This window comes from Sinohyriopsis cumingii, chromosome 18, assembly GCF_028554795.1.
Source record: "Sinohyriopsis cumingii isolate HCF-2022 chromosome 18, ASM2855479v2, whole genome shotgun sequence".
Taxonomy (NCBI): domain Eukaryota; kingdom Metazoa; phylum Mollusca; class Bivalvia; order Unionida; family Unionidae; genus Sinohyriopsis; species Sinohyriopsis cumingii.
This window is the reverse complement of record NC_142978.1, coordinates 92,732,832-92,748,559: the sequence shown is the minus strand read 5'-3', so window position 1 is coordinate 92,748,559 and position 15,728 is coordinate 92,732,832.

Below are 15,728 nucleotides of genomic sequence, written 5' to 3'. Positions count from 1 at the left end.
ATCGCGGTCATACTTAGCGATAAAGCCATTTTACTTGAAGGTGGTATTGGTCGGATGAGGGTCGTTGATGCACCAGTGGAAAATCTTTAATTATTCAGAAAAATATATTTTATATAAAAATGTCGTATGGTCATGTTAATGTTACTCTGACTCCTGGTCAGGTTAAAAAGCTTCAATCAAAAACCGCCAACAAATGCGGAACTAAAATATCACTAAAACGAGATCAGATTGGTGGTGGTCCAAACAAATTATCGTTGACAAATAATCAGATTAAACATTTCAATAAAGCCCTAGAATCAAAAACCGGAGTTCAATTACATCTTTCTCCGAGCGCTATAAAAGATATGATTAAAATAGGTGGATTTTTCCCACTATTAGCTGCAATACCAGCACTACTTGCAGCAAAAGCTGCTGTGTTACCTGCGATAGCCGCAGCTGCTGCACCGGCATTAGCAAAAGCTGCTGCCTTAGGTGTTGCTGGAGCGGGTAAAAAAGTTTTCGAAAAAATTACTGGTGGACGATATAGCAAAAAAAGGGACGCGGTCTTAGATTACCAGGATCTCGTTGGGGGAAAGGGTCTGAGGCTTCCACGTTAGACTTTCCAGCATCAAATTTTGATTTACTTGATGCTGCTAAAAAATTACAAATAAAAGCCTTTAGAGGTGTTTTTATGCGAGATCAATTGCCGGACCGACCAAACAAACTCGAAACAGGTATTATTAATCTCGACTCGACTTCAGGACCCGGTACTCATTGGGTATCATACGCGTCTGATCCACGTGGAATCGTTTATTTTGATTCGTACGTGTTAGCTCCATCTGTTGAATTTATCAAGTATGTCGCACCACTTCAGGCAAGAACCTCTGGTTGTAAAGTTTGGTATTCAACGCTACCCACACAAACAATGACAGATCCGCCAATATGTGGCCGTGAAGTAATTAATGTACTTAACGCTATATCAAAATCATCCAAACCGCCACGTAAAGTTGTGCATGATTATCCAAGCAACCGCTTCGTTGCGCGTAAAGCGTTTTAAACAGATCTTGGATCTTAAAATATAATGGTTGATATTTACGGAAGAAGATCCTCACGCGTTGAGAAAAAACCCGGCGACGTTGATCTGTCAAAGTACGCGACTAAAGATGAACTTGCTGATATCATGAATCTTGCTGGAGTTGACCCAGATGAGGTTGTTATTTTTCAAGATCGATATGGTAAACTAAAAACGAGCAACATCAGATGGAATGATATAGTTCGACGAGTACTCGGTGCAGTTACGGATAATATTCCCGTGTTTACTGACAGCGGCAAAATCAGAGATTCAAGTATGTCCTTTGCAACCATCAGAAATGAAATTGCAAGAAGCGTTGCTAATCGTGTGAGAAATACCGGCGACACAATGACGGGTGAACTCAGCATGAACGGAAATAAAATAGTAGTTTTAAGAGATCCAACATCCGACGAAGACGCAGCAACAAAAAAATACGTCGACAACGTAGATGGTAAATTATCCACGCTGCGGGCTGAGTATGACGTTCATGTAAGCGCTTTTGCAAGATTTCGCAGAAACCATCAAAAAAACCGCAGAAGAATTCTTCGGCACTCCACACACCATTGCATGAAACTCGTTGATATCAAAACTAACCTGGACACGATCAAACGAACACAGGAAGACATCGTAGCGGGGATTCCTGAGATCGTTAATAAAACCAATTTGATTAAAATTCCAGCTGGAATAACTCCCGGACATATCACAAATATCGTAAACACGGTATCATCGGGATTTGCAACCTGCTCGCAGCAAAATAAAACTATCAAATATACCGCAACAGTCACTGGCGTGTACAGGCTGTCTGTGTTCAGTGCTTCAAAATTTGAAATATTTACAACGTATCCATGGCGTCATTCAACGGATAGGTTTTCCGGGGTTGTATCTGTTATATTAAATAGCGGAACCGAAGAAATATTTATTTTGGACGCAGCTGATAAGAAATTAACCAAAACATCTTACTGGTGGTGTTTGGAATTTGTAGCTGCAACACCTCAATTGGTTACTGCATAAAAAATATATGGATGGAGCACAATACGGATACAATCAAGCGCATGAATGGCAGGCAACGTTGAAAGATCGAGTCGAACAATATACAGTAAAAGTAAAAAAATATCGACGACGATTAGTTATCGTCGACGTGATTGTTTATTCAGTATCCGCTGCTGTTGCTGGAACGGGTGTTATATTATCAGCGGTGACAATGATGGCACCAGTAGCCGTAACTATTTGTATTTCAGCAGCAACAACTATTGCAGGTGTGTTTAATATCATCGCAAAAAAAATATGTACTTGCACGAACGAAAAATTATCCGATTACATAATAAAATTACACACAGCGACGGTAGCATACTCAAAATTATCCTCGTTGTTATCAGCGAGTCTCAGTGACGGAATTATATCTGATTTCGAGTTTTCAATGATAACTAAAATATATCATGAAGGTATCGGTATTAAAGATACAAGTATTAATAATGACAGAATTACTCCAGCAGATCGTGACTAACACAACTCCGCCAAAGATAACGATGATCTCGGTAAGTTCAACTAATCCTGAGTTTAGTATTAATTTTCCTACTGCAATTCCAGTAAAAGAAATAGCACTAGCGCAATTACGGGTATATTACAGCTGGCCAAATATCAGATCAAAATCATTTAATGGTACACCAGCAAATAATTTGCTTGTATTTGCTAACAAGAACAAACCAGATGGTACTCCTGACTGGATAGATGTTGGAATACCCACTGGTAGTTATGAGATCGAACAAATCAATGAAGAATTTCAGCGTAGAATAAAATCAATGACAGGAAAAGAACCAAAAATATCAATTAACGTTCATGAACCGACGCTATCTTCGACGGTTGAGATACATTCTCCTGATAATGTCGTTGATATTTATCAATCCACGATAAGATCCGTACCTGGTTGGCCTGATGTTCCCCCGGTGTATGAAGGACCACCAGAACCAACTCGGGATGATTTTACATCATCGAAAAGTTTTCATCATAATATTAAAATGAATTATGCAAGTTTCTGGTGGAACATGGAAAAACGGGTATGGGATAAACGGGATCAATTTCGTGTCGAGCGAACTGGTGAGTACTACTGGCTCTTACACAACGTTGATGGTGGTAATTCATTTTATGATATAAATATCAATAATGTCATTCATATCATAAATTCAGATCACGAATAACAACTGGACAATTTACGTCATAGTTTTCGGGAATATTTGTCTCATTTGACATCTACGCGTGAAGAAATTATTAAACGAGTAGAAATTTTAAATCATATAGCTGATACCATTGAATATTTTCATAATAGGATCATAAACCTGGTTTTTGAATCATCGGGTTATAATAGAAGGTTTTTCGCAACCAAGTACAAAATATCCGAAGCTGACATTGTAACGTTTAAGTTCCCTGATTATAATCCAGTTAGATTGAGAAAATCTGTCAATGATGTCATTGATGAATATTTTCCTAAAATACTCGATGCATGGAGAAAACTAGCACCACTAGCAACTGTTCTCAGACATAATAATGATCCACACGGCGGTGGCAGGCACGTTTCTCCGGGAATCGTTAATATAACCAGTACGATCGTGGTCAATCTGGTTTGTGACGTAGTCAATGGCAGCCATCAAATAGATCTCGGAAAATCAAATCAGGCTCAACAAGGATATATTTTATATACATTTACACCACAAATATCCCCTGGAAGTTTAATCGTGCAAGAACCAACTAATCCTGTGTATCTGCGGTGTCACAATAATATGTTAACACGAATAAATTTTAAGCTCACAGTCCACCTTAATCGCTTAATTGACATACATGGAGAAGAGCTTGTGATAAATCTGTATGTGAAATCTTAATTAATCAAGTAAATATTATATAATGTACCAGCACGTGAGGGTTTTTATACATGACAAAGAAGTACTTGAAAACGCCATCAGAACAGTGTTTTCACAAAACACAGAACAATTTAACGTTAATTTAGTTATTGATGAATACGGAAGTGAGGATTTCTTATTAACACAAGAACAGTTAGATGAGCTCCGTCAAAAACGTATTATCGAGATCATTTGTAGCAGAGATCAGATTCTAAATTATGCACACTCCTGTATTAAAGTCGATCAACTTAAAAAAAATATTTCAGAATAAATGAAAACAAGGGGTGGATCAGAAATATTTTATTTTATTTTATCATAAATATTTTATTTTATTTTATCATAAATATTTTATTTTATTTTATCAAAAATATTTTATTTTATCAGAAATATTTTATTTTATTTTATCAGAAATATTTTATTTTATTTTATTTTATTTTATCAGAAATATTTTATTTTATTTTATTTTATTTTATCAGAAATATTTTATTTTTTTATGAATTTCAGTGAAAAATCAGCAAATTTCGTGTTTTGAGGGGTATTTTACCTATTTTGGGTGATTTTATCTATTAGATCGTTGGGTAAAGTTGCCTGATTCTCTAATTGATTTTAATTGAATAAAATATCAAAACCAGTAAAAACCAGTAAATCAGTAAAAAATTACATGTTTTTTGAGCTAATTTTACTGATGTTTGAGCTAATTTTACTGATATTTGAGCTAATTTTACTGACTTTTTGTAATTTTTACCGATATTTATTGATTTTGATATTTTATTCAATTAAAATCAATTGGATAATCAGGCAACTTTACCCGACGATCTAATAGGTAATTCACTGAAATTTAGAAAATAAAATAAAATATTCAGAATAAATAAATCTGAGTACCAACTAACCCATCAAAATTGCAAATTTGATCATTTTACATAAATCTGAGTACCAACTAACCCATCAAAATTGCAAATTTGATCATTTTACATAAATCTGAGTACCAACTAACCCATCAAAATTACGAAATTGATCATTTTACATAAATCTGAGTACCAACTAACCCATCAATTTCAGAAAAAATAATAATTCAGAAAAAATAAATAAAATAATTCAGAAAAAATAAAATAATTCAGAAAAAATAAAATAAATAATAATTCTGAGTACCAACTAACCCATCAAAATTACGAAATTGATAATTTTACATAAATCTGAGTACCAACTAACCCATCAGTTTCAGAAAAAATAAATAAAATAATTCAGAATAAATAAATAATAATTCAGAATAAATAAATAATAATTCAGAATAATTCTGAATACCAACTAACCTATCAAAATTATGAATTTGATCGGTTTTTATGATTCTGAGTACCAACTAACCCATCAAAATTATGAATTTGATCGGTTTGTATGATTCTGAGTACCAACTAACCCATCAATTTCAGAAAAAATAAATAAAATAATTCAGAATAAAGAAATAATAATTCAGAATAATTCTGAGTACCAACTAACCCATCAAAATTACAAATTTGATCATTTTGCATGATTCTGAGTACCAACTAACCCATCAAAATTACAAATTTGATCATTTTGCATGATTCTGAGTACCAACTCACCCATCAGTTTCAGAAAAAATAAAATATTTCAGAAAAAATAAAATATTTCAGAATAAATATATAATATTTCAGAATAAAAATATAATATTTCAGAATAAATATAATTTCAGAATAAATAAAATATTTCAGAATAAATATATAATAATTCAGATAGGGTTGCTTTGGTCGTTACTTGTTGACATAATTTTTCTTAAGTATCTTCTGCGGGTACTGATTGTTTTTTCGTTTCGTACTCGTTGGATAATCCCGATCTGACCTTTTCTACTGCGACAGAAAGAGGAATAAATTCATTTACTTGATCATCGCTCACCATAGCTAGTGACTGAAACATAGCTGCCTGAATCCGCTTTATGAACTTATATTGAGATGATAGAACATACTTATTTTCATTCTTAAGTTCTTCTAACGTTTCAAAATCAGATATTATTTTTTCAGGATTTAGTTCATCAGATATATTAATTCCATTTTCTTCTAGTTTTGTGATAGCAGAAATAATGTCTTTGATATTTTCATGGTTCATTATATAATATATAAATCTTTAAAATAAAAAAAATTATCCCTATAGAACCCGTATCGAGTTCGTCGGGACGGCACAACACATAGTATAGTATTAAACTCGCAGATTGCCACCGCATTCTACTAAGTTTAGAGGATACACAGAACACAACATATATTATGAATGACATGAAATATATACAATGAATGAAATCTTAATTAAGGACAACACAACCCAGAACTCGTAGCTTGCCACCGCATTCTACCAAGTTCAACGGGCATACGAAACACTACCCCTATGAGAGCTCCTAACCCGTCAAACAACGGTCTAGAGGCCCAAGAGGGTAAACACAATCCTCATTAAACTCGCAGATTGCCACCGCATTCTACTAAGTTTAGAGGATACACAGAACACAACATATATTTACAACCCAGAACTCGTAGCTTGCCACCGCATTCTACCAAGTTCAACGGGCATAAGAGAATACATATAAATCCCAGAACTCGTAGCTTACCACCGCCTTCTACCATGTTCAACGGGCACACGGAACATATAAAGACAGTACAACCCCATAACTCCTAGTCTGCTACCGCAGCCTAGCAAGTTTAGAGGCGGCCCCATAACTCCTAGTCTGCCACCACACACTAGCAAGTTTAGGGGCAAAACACAGCGTATGAGGCCAGTATATATAGTGGGGAAACCCGGAAAAACCCATAATTGGGGGATTTTTCCTGGGTTTTTCCCCATCATCAATCTTTGCAACGGATCTACTATTGCACAATGTAACTGTAGTAATTTCTGACCAAAATATTAATTCAATGTGGTGATGATAATTATTGATATTGGAAGGTGATTTTCTGCTTATATTGTTTTGAGAAAGCGGTTTCATATATATTTTCTGCAACTTTTTGTACTGAATGCGGGTGAATATCAAAATATTTCGCAGCAGAACATATCGAACAAAATATAATTTCTTCGCCAGTTTCTGTGTTTGTAGCCTTAATCACCCTTCCAGAAACTGTCTTACATCTTCCAGTATTACCATGTGCAGAGTTCTGACTTTGCGTGACAACCCTCAGATTGGATAAACTATTGTTCTGAGGATCCCCGTCAATATGATCGATCACAAGACCATCTTTGATCACTCCGAAGAAACACTCATACATAAATCGATGACAATGATACATTTTATTTCTTCCAGCGTTGAACCTTAGATAGATAGTATTAGAAACAACACCAACTGGTCTCTTCAACCTACAATTTCTAATCATGCCATTACGATCTGATTCGTAATTCTTAATGACAGGATGTGGGACAAATTTATTTTGCTCCATTTATACAATAATATTATTTGTTTAAATCACTGTTTGTCTGAAATCTTGATATATAATCCTCCACGGATTTTATAGCGTTTTCACTATTATTATTTTTTTTTGTCATAATATCTTTTAAGTTCTCTGAACCGTTTTCCACCGCAGTTTCCACATAATTCTGTTTTTCCTCGCACCCCAATACCACACCGCAGACATGGTATTGGTCCTAGACTTCCTCGCCGTATATTTTGTAAGTGCATCCAACAAAATTCCTTTCTGCGGGATTTATTGCATCGATTTACTGAACCGATCATCAACCATCTGCGCTGAGACATTGTATATATAATATTTTTTATTTAAATATTTGTTTTAATTATATGAACGAGTTTGAGAGATTATCCCAAACTAGGCCTTCTAAATATAAATTTAATCTCGACAGATTATCTTCTGACTTACCAGTACGAGATCAGGTTGATCCGAAAAATAAAAGTTTGATCTCGGAAATTCGCGACACCAAGAAAGAATTTTACACGGATGGTGCATCTCATGTATGGTCAACATTCAAGATTATACGCAGTACTGTCAAGGACGCCACAATGAATGACAAGCGAGCGGCAACTATCATTAACTACATCACTGAGACGAGGGCAATCAAAAATATTTCTTCAGAGTAAAATTTATTGTATTAACAGAAACAGGTATTTGGATTATCCGTGACAAATATGATCCTGTCCTTGGTAATAATAAAATTGCCATATTAAGTAAAAATTCCAGACCGGGTCTATTGACGGGTATTGACAAACCGTATTATGAGCGAGCGTATCCTGTAACAGCGGTTATTTATGGAATCTGTGAGATAAATAAAAAACCCAACGTTGATAAACTGGCAGCAATGAAATTTTCAAGGTTAAATTGTGTAGCCGAACGAGTAATAGAACACTTTACAAACGCGATGCGTGGAAACGGATTAACTGATTTAAGGCGTGAAAAAATAAACTCATGGGCTGATTCAGTTAAGGATACCGGTGCTACAATAAACGATGTTGCTGAATTAGGAAAAATATTAAAATTTCCAATAACCGTAGCGACAATAACGGGAGAAGTACTGTACGAATCGAAATATAAATCGAAAGGAGCTCCAATAAATATTATTGAACATAACGCGCACGCGTGGACCAGCGCAGTAACAATATTTCCACGTGATCGAACTGTTAGATTTTACCGCGGAGACATGTTTGATTTTATTAACGAAATAAGTAAAAATGATCCTGTATCAGTATGATCATTTAAAAGTAATGAGGAAGGTGAATTTGATCAGTTTGTCAGACCAAACGGTGAAATATATCGAACAGAATATCTCCACGACGAAATGAAAAATCTTGCGGAGAAGTTTATCGCGAAAAATACTGACAAATTACTAACTAATTGTTTTACCGTTCCATCTGTTGCGGCTCATTTCGCTAGAGAAAAAAATTCATGGAAACCAACACGATTTGATTTACTCGAGGACGTATGCGCAAGTTGCGTCGAATACGGACACGGCGGATTGTGGAATACCAAGTATAATTACAATGATGTCATTTCGGTTGATAAGGTTGCATGTTATCCAGGAAGTTTTCTAGGATACGGAGATTGTTCTGTGTACTTTAAAAGATTCGGTCACCCTACAAACGAGATGACGCGAGTGGCAATCAATGGACCATTACCTGATTTTGATCTGACTGGATTCGCTTGTGTTGAATCATTCAAGTTTAATGAAAATCTTCACCAAATTTGTTATGTTTGATTTGGCAGACATTTTTGTGAAAAACGTTGGGCGCCTATAGTTTTATTACGATATATGCTAGATTTTGCGATACTAACATCGTTGGTGGTCAGTGAGGCGATTATATCATATCATGCACAGACCGAAGTTTGGTTGCCCATGCCAGATTCTATCAATCTCGATGAAGTTATTAAGGAATTTAAGGACAAATGTCCTGGTGTTTCCGAAGATGACATTATCAAAGAAGCTCCTAAAATTCTCGAGATTAAACTCAAAACCGCAAAAGATCTCGGTAGAAAAATTATAGGTAAATTTACTCAAGGTGGTGCATATGATCATAAAAGACATGATGCCGAGTACGATTTTATAATCGCTGATACAACAGCGAGAAATATATTTGTAAATCGAGAAAGTGTTTATTTATCCGACGGAACAAAATTGGGTACGATCGTTAGTTACATAAATGATGTCTCCCCACAGTATACTCATCTAAGATATTCTATGTTGGCTTATGTTTCTATAAATTTATTATCTATGATTAATAGATTTCCTGAGACCGCAGTCAGAGTCGCAACAGATTCGTTTTATATTTCGAGTAAATATTTAGAATCTGTTATGAAATTTACAAGTAATGATGAACGATGGGGTTTGTGGAGAATAAAAAAAGAATTATTACACAATTATACAGAATCAGCTGATGTTCCAATGAGAGATTTTTATCGTAAGGGTAATAAAATATCAGAAATGTCGAAAGCGCCGTCAGTGAGTGATCCAATAACTAGATATAAGACAGTATATCTCAATGGACCTGGTGGATGCGGCAAAACGACTCGAGCAATTAATATTTTCAGAAATTTAGATATGATCGTGCTAACACCCACACATAGACTTGCACGCGAGATGAAACAACGGCAACTACAATCGTGAACGTATCATAGTTTCTTTCGGTGGCGCGGGGATACATGGACTCCTGAACGAATGGGAGAAAAATACATACCTAAGATAATTATTTGGGACGAGATATGCACAGTGTCATTGGATACATTAAAAATGTTTCTTGATTGGTTGTTGACGAAAAATACCGCTATAATAATGTGTGACGATCATGGTCAACCGCCACATTTTGTTGGACCATCTCCACATGATTGGTTAAAAAATTTCGTTGATTATTACGAAGAAATAGATGATGATCATAGAGCTCTCGATGCAAATTTAAAGGAGTTTAAAAAATTAATCAGATTACAATCAAACAAAATTCAGTGTGAAATAATACGCGGAGTAATCTCAGAGACCTCAATGAGTGATTTTTTAAATTTATGGAGACCCAACGATTTAATAGTAGCAAGCAGAAAAATAATCAGAGACGCTTTACAACAACAGTTATTTCAACTACATAAAGAAAAATATTCAGAATTACCCGTACCGTTATGTTATAGACCATCAGATACACGAAAACAGAATATTAATGTTGATATTCCAGGACAGACTGAAAAACAGAATCTCATATTAAATGATATTGTCGCCGTTGATATCAGTGTTGTCGAAGATGCATTACACGCTGACAAATCTCCATGGGTATTGAGATACGCTATGACGATTCACTCGTCTCAGGGATTAACTATTTCTGATACACGAGTTTGGATTGTGGACCATCGCATCGAGTGGTCAAATTTAGTTTATTTAGCGGTATCGAGGGTCAGAAAAATATCTCAATTACGTAGAATTATAATTCCTGAAATCGTTGATAAATTTAACATCATCGATGATGAGATAATAAGAAAAAAATTAATCGGATACAAACAATCTGATAAAAAAAATAAACGCGACTTTGATCTTGATGCTGAATTTATTATTGAGTTAAAACATCAGCAGAATAATCATTGTGCAAGTTGCAATTGTATAATGCTGTGGAGGTATTCGAGCAATGATTCAAGACAATTTACCGTAGACAGAAAAGATAATAGTCGCGGTCATACACGAGAAAATACCATGTTGACCTGTCTCGAATGTAATCGACGTAGAGGCGCCAGCGCCTTGGGTGCTAGTTAAGTGATCGCGGTGGTAGTTGTGTATCCTCGGGGATTATTTGTAGTTGTTCACGTGTAAATCCACGTTGAGGAGCAGCCGAATCTAATCTGTAGATTGCAGGTCTACCTGAGGATCTTGTCACGGTGGATATTTTGTGTGTGGTAACACTCCAAATAGGATCAGTCGCTCTTTTTTTGCCACCTTCAAGTTCATCAGGCTCGTATAAATATCTAACTGTAAGATCACCCAATATTTTTTGTTTTTCAATACCTTTTCATTGTGTTGGTATATTTTGTTTTGTAATTGCACTAATGGGTTTCATGTTGGTTGTTCGTGTAATCTCATTATTTAATGCAGCTATCACGCTTGGTAATCTTGCAACCCATTCGCGAGATCTTTTATCTTGAATAAATTCCTTCGCGTATTGATATCCAAATAACCGCTCAGCAAGTGTTCGATCAAATCGCTCAACAATTGCCTGATCACGATGAATTGCAGTATGTCCTCGTCGTATTTTGGTATTATGTTGTTTCATCAGCGATGATACTGGACCAAGAAATTCCTTGCCAGGATCAACCTGTAATAATTGTAGCCATCGCAGACCACCTCGTTGATAAATTCGTTCAAACGCATCGGCTACTTCAGATGATGTTTTCGTTGACAGCGGCTCTGCCTCTTTATACCTACTGGCAACATCAACAACGGTTAGCGCGTACTTGTGCGTTTTTCTACGTACAGTATCATATGGTAAAAACAGAATATCTGCTTGATGAACTTCATTAGGAACACTAGCATCGAAATACGCGTACTGAATTTGTTTCGGTGGTGGTAGATAAATTTGCCATATTGCCTGTTTGGATAACCACGCTTTAGCAGTAGAATGTTTAACCGCTGCTGTATCAGCATGTTTACCAATTGCTGCTTTGCCTCTCCAATATCCTCTTGGTGAATAATAGATTAATTCCATTATATATTACCAGCCCCTAATACGAGTTTACCTTTCATCGCAGATCTTACTAACCAATTAGCTAATTTTTCTTTGATATTTCTATTTTTTATAGAATCTAGCGCATGAATTAATTTTATATCTGTAATATGCCTATCTTGTAGATTTTTACTTTTATAAGCTACATCATGAGCGTGACAAGCTCGATCAATAGCGTTTATTGGTTCCTCGCCTGGTTTTGGTTGATCCTGATTATCAAGTTTGATGTCAAGTCTGGTACCAGGACCGCAATAATTATATCCTGGTAGATGTTTCTCTCCTGAGTATTTAGCCCAAGGGGCACCTGGAAACTTTGACATCAAATTAGCAATATCACCACCGCGCTTATTAGGTAAAAACGAAAATTTCTTTCTACCGCACACAGAACATTTTCCACCATACGCTATTTTTTTATTTTTTGTTGTAACCGTAGCGAAATCAGTAGTTGGAGTTTTAACTCTACAGCGTAAACACTATAAATTCATGTTATAAAATATATGGATATAATTGATTTCAATGATTTTGCAACCAGGGCCACGTTCATGGGTTGGTAGATTCGTATAATGATGATCTGCGATTCAGTCAAAGAATACTCCCGGATAATTGTTATTGCGATATTTCGCCAGCATCAAATATTTAATATATTCGGGAGCTGTTTGATACTCTGGTAACGGTTCCACAATAGCACCAATTACACTATTGGTTGATTTTCCTCGCAGATAATTATCAATCTGTTCACGATAATCGTGTTGGATTGTTACTTTACCATTCCCTCGCGGATAAACTACAACAAAACAATAGCTATGAACATAAACAAGACAGTTATCACATTTGTCCTCGGCGTGATCAGCGATGTAATTGTATCCATGTCGTCGTTGACAAATATTACAAAAATGTCCTGGTCGTCGCTGGACCGTTAATCTGTTTCCACAGGTATTAATTACACACACACAAGTTGATCCGGTTCCCCTGTCAATTCTGTTGATATTTTTTCAAGATCACCGTAGGTAATATCATTAGAATAAATATCTCGTTGATGATAATGATCATCCTTGACGTAAAATACTTCCTTTGACTGAATTGATATTGGACAAACAAGTAATTCAGACGCGGATAAAAAATTATGCGAGATGCACGTTTTGTTGATTGTTGTTTTTCCCGGTTTATACGATTTAGTATTAGCTAATTTTATTCCGTGAAGCCCAGCTTGATGATCGAGTTTCCACTGTGGGTTATCTTTATGAACTTTTTCTATTAGTTCTCGCTGTTGTTGAAATGATACAGGTACTGATTTAGCATGAATGTGGTACCCATTAGTTGTTTCGAATAAATAAATTCGTCCTCTATGACAATCGCATAATCGAGCAAAATAATCAATAATCTCATCTTGGGTGATTTTTTCTTCGATTTGTATGTAAGTTCCCTGCTTATCAAATTTATTCACGAGGACGGTCTGATATTTGTAAAATGAATCAATATCGAAGACCGGATATCTCAATCGAAATTCCGGTATAATTTCATTAATCGAGGATTTGTTAATGAATTTATCAGCGACACGTTCGAAATCATCGTCGGACGGGAACACGTAAAAACTATCAAAATTTTGAATAATTATTCCGGTGAGGTAATGATAATCATGACTGTAACTACGGAGTGCTCGTAGCAGTAGTGAATGGGGTCGGATTAGGGACTAGGGCAAGTACTATGGAAAAAGGTCATATTGAATATAGGGACTATGTAAATTAACATTAGGCAAATAACATTAGTTTTCCATAGTCCCTGAGTTTTTTTTTTCCTATAAGGCATAGGCATTATAGAGACAAAGGGAATTTAACATGGGAAAAGAACATTAGTTTTTCCCATTGTCCCTATAACTGGACAAACATGACAAACGTCATAGGCATTATAGGGACAAGGGGGAAATTGAACAGGGTCGGGACCCTATTTTAGTAAGGTCCCGACTTTATGGGTCTATTGAAATTGAATATGGGAAATTTAAACAGGGAGGGGTCTCTATTTAAAAAAAAGGGGTAGGCATGAAAGTCAAGGTCTTTTCGAGGCATATGAAGGGGCCGTGAAAAGGGCCTTTGGTTTTCTTCTTCTTCTTCTAATTTCTTCTATTCCTCCACCAGCTTCTTATTTTCTCTCCTACACCTTTTCTCTTCTTTTCTTTCTTTTCTTCCTCCTTTTTCTTCTTTTTCTCCTCTTTCTGTTTCTCCTCCTCTTCTTTCTTCCTCTTCTCATTTTCTTCTTCCTTTTCCATTTTTTTGGTTCCACGCTCTCATCCTTATCCTTTCCTTCTGGAAAACTTGAGTCGAATGGGTTTGTGTAAAGTGTAGGTAGCTTGTTCTTGTAACCATCGTTGCACTTGAGGTAAACGGAGACTTTTCAGTCGAGTTTTGGCAGCACGATACAATTTTTGAACTCCTCCGTAACCTGCAGGATGGGAGGGATCGTAGTAAATGCTGGCTAACACTTTTTCCATTTTGTTTGTTAATAAGGCACCCACTCTTGGAGGATGCTATTCTTTTTCTCGTGGGGTATTTTCTTGGTTTGTAATGCTTTACGTGTGCGACCAGCGATAGGTGTCGAAGAGGAGGATGTCTGAGCGGGGGATATCGGTTCTTGTTTCACTTCTGTCTTCACCTTCTTTTTCTCTTCTGATGAAGAAGGGGTGGTCATCATCTTTTTAATCCATCGAATTCTGGAGGTACGTGGTGTTGTTAACTTGCGCACTTTTTCTGGTGGAGTTTGAAACCCTTCTTCTTCTTCTTCACCTTTTTCTGTGTTGGTCACTGGTAGTGGTGGTGGTAGTGGTGATGGTGCTGGACTTTTCATCAAGGTCTTAAAATCTTTCAGAGTGGGAAGAGCTGTTTCGTCTAAAGCTTTTTGGTGAAAGAGTTGCAGTCGTTGCAAGAGTTGACCGTACTTTTGCGATTTTTCTGTTTCGGACAAATATTGGCGATCCATCAAGGACTGCAATTCGTGTTGTAACTGGGACATTTCGCTCAAATTGGGATTGGGAGGTAAATGCGGGGTGCGTTGCTCTTGCCAACGATGGTATTCCATCCATAGTTTGTAAGGCACTAAAGCTAGTTTTCGTCCTTCCATGGGATGTCAAGGGTCAATTATGAGATCTTGGGACTCCAGAGGGTCTTTTTATCTTGCTCCCACCAGTTATCCCAACATGGTTCCCAAGACTCCTTTCAGCAATGGGCCTAACAAGAGGGGTAAAATTCCTCCACGTTGGACCAACATCTTCTTTTGGCGAATGGGGATTTTCTTTTGAACCATTTGACGAAGAACGTGACGATGTTTGCCTAAGCATTGTTTCTGGTGTTTGGACAAAGAGATCGTGCCTTTCAACACGTTCAAACAACATTCGCACACGGTATCGATGACCTCTTTGGAGGCCGTTTGAATGAGTTTTTTTTCGCATTGGTGGAGAAGCTTTGGACAGGGAAGATAACATGTCCCCATGTTTGACTAAACGTGGAGGCAATCCTTTCCTTTTCTTTCCTTGGGGTTTAGAAGAGGAATGTTTTCTGGAGGGTGACATCTTTGCTTGTGGGTTCCGGGACATTCACCAAGCATACACTAA